The sequence below is a fragment of the Apaloderma vittatum genome, unplaced genomic scaffold, assembly GCF_000703405.1.
Source record: "Apaloderma vittatum isolate BGI_N311 unplaced genomic scaffold, ASM70340v1 scaffold40491, whole genome shotgun sequence".
In the NCBI taxonomy this organism is placed as follows: Eukaryota; Metazoa; Chordata; class Aves; order Trogoniformes; family Trogonidae; genus Apaloderma; species Apaloderma vittatum.
Window position 1 is genome coordinate 25,127 of NW_009698117.1, and position 6,000 is coordinate 31,126.

Genomic DNA, 6,000 nt, shown 5'->3' on the forward strand with positions numbered 1-6,000 from the left:
TTACTCTGCAGTTGCTTCTGCAGAGATTTTCAAGAATAAACTCTCAGGAGAAATCTCTCAAGAGATGCCACAAGGGAACCCAAGAAAAACTTAAAAGGGTTTCAAATAGGTTACCTTAAAATACCAATCCCAAAGATCAGTAGCTTAGATACATTATTCCATCTCGTAATTCATCAGCAGCTTTCTTCAGAAAAATGAGAAAATGAGGATTTTGCTGCCTTTAAGTATCTCTAGATCCTCCTGGTTGGGCACCTACAACCTGTACCCTCCCTGATACTGCAGCCAAGACTGAACTCGGCTGATGGAGGTCCCATGCATGGAGACATTCAAGGTCAGGCTGGATGGGGCTCTGAGCAACCTGATCTGGTTAAACATGTCCCTGCTTATGGCAGGGGCATTGGACTAGATGACCTCTAAAGGTCCCTTTCAACCCAATGCATTCTATAATTCTATGGTTCAGAGTATTTCTAAGGAGCAAAGTCATCTACAAAATACACTTTCCCTAGAGGGCAGGTGATCATTGTTCAGAGGTTTCAAATGAAGACTTTATTTATCTAATTTTTTTAAAGCATTCAGGTCTTAAGACATCAGCATGAGAACAATATGAGCAAGTTCAATGTTTTGTTGTTATGCAGGAGGTTTAACCAGGCAAACAAAATAGCTTTTTCTAAGCTATTTTTATGGAAAAGACTTATTGCCCTTTTCGGACTCAGATTCATAGAAGAGATATATCAAGCTCTCCTGACAGTACTTGGAAGCTCTAACCTTTTCAAAAAGACAAAATACAACCCCCTAGGTTTCTATATTAAAGGAAAACAGGCTGCTGCTTTTACTTTAAAAAAATAATAATTTGGAGTTTCTTGTAGGAGAGAAATTTCAGTTTAGTCAGCTTTGAGATAAAGCTTGCCTCGGGAAAAAAATTAAAAAAAAGGGCAGAAATTAAAATCATTAAATCATTGCCTCTAACTCTACTTTTAACATGCATTCATCTATCATTAGCTTTTTATTTGCAATGTGCATTGGTATCCAAGGTGTATTTACTCATCAAAGAAAAGCCAGAGGCATGCTGCTTTGCAAGTCCTGTCTTTGCTGACAGAACAGCACTAGGAATTATCTGCACTGTAGCATGGACTAAGCCAATAGTTTGGTGGCACATCTACATTGACTCTTGATGTAAATAAGTAATAATAAAAATATCACCCCCACCTTAATAACTCTAGTTGTGTCAACAGTTGCCAAGGTGCATGCAACTACACTGGTAAGAATTCAGTTGAGCTCAACATATGGTGGATGAAAGAGCTGCATAGCAGTGATGACACAGGAACATCCCACAGCCAGTATGCGTTGTGTACACAGCAAAGGAAGCGAGCACAAGACAATCACCTTAAAAAACAAACAACAAAAAACCCCAAACCCCAACAAAAAACCAGAAGAAACCAGTCCACAGCAATTCCAACATCATCTGGAGAACCAGCATCATTAAAAACTCCATATTAACCATAAAAGCAATTTGTTTAATGCAATGACAACTTTATTGAAGGAAAAAGACCCAGCACTTGTAAAGATTTCACTTCATTACAGGAAGTTGTAAGTTAAGGAAAAAAAGGTATTTATCAAAGTAGAAATCAAACAGTGTAAATACATAAAAAAGGCACAACAGCAAACAGAATCAGTAACAGTATGAAACATTGTGAAAAATTCCAAAGAGTTTGGTATTTATTTTACAAAAATTCCACAGCTGTTAAAAAAAAAAAAAGTAGTGTTGTCACATTACAGTGAGGCACGTGGTTTTAAGAAAATATACAATTTCTGTGCTTTCTGTCAGTCACCATTTGCTATGGTTGTAAACATCAGTATTCAAGAAAAATTCGTGTTTAAACATCCTCCTTCTTATCTCATGAGAGTCCACAACTGCAACTGTGATCTTACTTTGATTAACATAATTGATTACCCAAAGTAAGCAAGAATCATTGTCAAAAACTCAAGGGAGGCTCTTTCAATCTCTTAGCAAACAACAAAGGGGATGAGCCTGAAGTGCCTACGCTGCTCCACAGGCAGTTCCCTAAGCATGAGTTTCAGACTGCACATAAGCTACAGGGCCACGAGCCTCCAAACACACCGCGCAGGCTGACGGTAGCTGGCGGAAGTTATTGTCAATTCAAGCCTGTCATCCTGCACCTAGCTGGACACCAGCCCGCAGCAGTCTCCATCCACCTCCCAACTTGCATGGTGAGTATTCACACATAGAGCCTAACATGTTTTTTTTTAAAAAAAAAACCCAAACAAACCCAAACCACAAAAAACTAAAACAAAAAAACCCCAACATTATTTCTCAAAAGAATTTTAACTTAATTTCTTCCTTGTTTTTTGCAAAAGCTCATGGACAATTGTATTACTGTAAATACTAAACAAGATGAAATTGTTCACACCATCACTTGTAGAACCACCTCAGAAAGTACCAATATTCACAATGGACTTCATCACGTAAAAAGCAGAGCAAAACTTTGAAGTAATGTAAAAAAACCCAAAAACCAAACCCAAATTTTAATGTATAGGATCTCAGTACTTTGGGACCAGACAACTATCACTCCCTCCATTTCCATTTCTGCTGTGTCAGTAAATTTACCTGATCCCTAATACATACATTTCACGCTAGAACTGCATGCTGAAGCTGCTTGGTTAAGTTTATGTTATCTATACTGTGAAAAGTTTAAAAAAAAAAAAAAAAGAGACAGGCAAGTTGACCAACGGTGAGACTGGGCAAAAAGCACTTACTTTACTGGTAGAACACCAAATCCTACCAAGATGGGCATCCAACATTATACAAGTTTCTTTAGAAAATTCAGTCTTTAGTGCTGTAGGCAACTAAGCAAGGACTTTGAGAAGGAATGAGCTTTGTGATTTAATACATAAACATCTCTATTTGCAGTAGAGTGCACACAACAAACACTCCTGCCTTGAAGGACATTAAGACAGAAAGCTCAGAGGGCTTCAGGGATGCCCAACATGCTTCACACTAAGCAGATAACCGAATGATGATATCAAAACTTAACACAAAATAATTTTAATGGGAAAAAACCAAAGCTATAATGGTATAATCTAATTCAGATCGACACTGCTCAAGAGGGAACATTCATACACTAGCTTAATCTCCCATTACGTAAAATCATACAAAATAAGTATTTTAACTAAGTGGAAAAAAATATTTTGCTGCTAAACTTGGCAATAGAGTAAACGCAGCTACTTACAACTGAGTGAGAAACTGAAGAGTTTTGTTCTGATAGAGAAGAATTACTTTAAAACAAAAGTGCTTGTAGGTGAAGTGAAAAACCCTGAGTATGTTTCATGTATTGGCAAGAATGTGGTGAGTCTCTCCTACTGTTTGACCTTCACAGGAACAGAACATAACACCAAAGGGTAACATAAACCCTAGTGACGCTCCAGTGATTTGCCTTCTCTCCTTGGGTTTCCTTCCTTTAAGAGCACAATTGCTTAACCTCATGCACTATGCAGTCAAACGAAGATTGTTCTTCAATAAAAGGCTGTGAAGCTGGAATTACTGCTTTAAAAAGGAGGGGTGGAAAAGAAAAAAATATAAAAATCCAGTGTTCTCCTAGAGGAACTGCTAGAGAGTCCAGGTACCGCAATCCTGCACAAAACTATTTAAGGAATAAGAAAAGGCTTTTACTCCTTCTCATTCGAAGCATTCAAAAAAACCAACCTCAGAAGTCAAATTTCCTTATGTTGACTGCTGATGAGCCTAGAATGATCATCTGAGTTAACATAACTTTCCTGAAGAGGGGAAGAAGAAATCATGAATGCTAGACTTGTAGCGTTTTCCAGAAACACCCAAAGATGTTAAGACTAAAAAAATATTGGAATGTAAAAGGCATTAGGCTTGCATTTTAATAGCCCTTATACAAAGGAATTCAGTAAACGTTATCAAAGTTGTAATAAAAGACTAACTCGTGTCCTTTGACAGATGTAAATTGGGTTTTGAACCTACTCCCTGATAAAAGGCATACATCGGTTTAGGTATTTGTTTTGGATCAGTCAGGATAAAGAAGTATCTGCATTCTTTAATTCCCAGTCTCTCTTGGGCATTTAACTAATTCCTCCTTTCAAGAAAGGTAATAGTCAACCTAGTTATTTCAACGCTAACTTTCAGATCCTAGGGGGGAAAAAAAAAACACAAACCAAACCACCAGGACATAGCACTTGAACATCATCCTGTACTACTTCATCCCAATATCAGTGCCATGTTTTCAAGATGGCATTTTCCATTCAGATGCCTTTGTAACAGTAACTTAGCCAAATGGAATCCACAGAAAAGCTGTTAAAATTCCCCTTTCATGCCATGCTTAAAAGGGAGTATTTTTGTTTTAAAGGAACCTAACAGCAGGATAGTACTGTGTTTTTAAATTGTCAGGAGGACATTTAGGTTTAAGATTTTGAACTAACTCAGTTTATAGTAATTTTTTGGAAGCCATAAGAGTCTTTGGCTTCACTGCAGACTTATACTTTATTGCCAAGTAGATCTAGGTTTTCCAACATGAAAACTTTTGTGGTACAAGTCAGCAATATGCTCTCCATGCAGTGCTATTAAATGACTAAACCCTTGACAGATAAAGAGAAGCTTCAGTTTGTACTAAAGTCCACTGGATAATCATCTTCATAGACACTGACTCCAGCAAGATACTTTAGTAAGAGGAAAGGTGAAAGCAGTGACACAGTATCTCGCACAGCACAAGCGGGCACCTGTGTTCAGATATTAATCAACTGAACACTGCAATGGCTTGGGAGTAAACGATTACACATCACTCAGAAGATAATGTAGAGCGGTCTTGGAATTCAGATACCGACTATTCACCATTTGGAGCTGGCAGCTAGATTGTTACATGCTTTCTTTGCTAAGGCAGACAAATAGAAAGATAATAGAAAAACTGTACTTTCTCCTCAAAGCAAAACAAGTTCACTAGTGCATGTAAGAGCTTTAGGAGAAATTAAATTGATCCAACTTACAAAAAAAAAACCACATTAAAAAATGTTGGAGTTTCAACTTATTTGCAAGTTGAGAAGAAAATGTCTTCTCCCCAACCCAAACTGCTCAGGATGGAAGTGGGCTATTTATCAGCAGAGTATGTCCTTTGAGAAAGGACATAAATAAGTTCTCTCTTTGCCTACCTATCATGTCCTCAGCTTTGCACTGCTCCCATGCTACAGCTGAGGGAGAAGGGAAGCACCTTGCTCCATGTGAAAAATGTCAGTTTCCTACCTTGTATGTACTGCCATTAGCTGCAGGCAAGGCAAAGAACTCAGGTTCCTGGCAGCTGAAAAATTCTGTTAACCTTATTTTGCAAGTGCTCCTCCTACAGGAAGAGGGTCCCTTCATATATTTTAAGAAAATACCAGTCCAAACTGAAAATTAAATACTTCATTAAAGATGCCTGTATTTCATACTTACTCCAAAACAGTCTTTGCATTTAGAATTAAATCTTTTAGAAGTCTTGTAAACCTAAAGTTTTGTGAGAGGCAGGAGAAGAAATAAGACTGTTATCCACGACAAACAGTACAAAGATTTACGACAAAACAAGCTATGAGGAAGAAATCAGTTGCTAACTGATTTCTTCCTGAAAGAGAAATCCCTAGACTGGCATATTCCCATCAGAACCGAGGTCTCCATTTTACAGACTTCACTTAACACTTCATTAGTTTCACAAAGCCAAATACATGATTTTACATAAGAATTATCATCACAAATTCTGGATCTCTGCCTAGTTCTTTTTCTGCCAGACCGAACTTCATTTGATCACAAACACCCTGTCCTACAGACACCGTTGCTTACTAAACTAAGCAATAGCATCTACTGGATTTAACATAAGGCGCTTCTAAAAGTTGAAAGGCACATTTTTAAGACAGAAGTGAGAAAATACATACACAGTGATCTTAACATAGTTCTACTATACTTCCTAGAACTTTGTGAAGCATCCAGTATTCCTG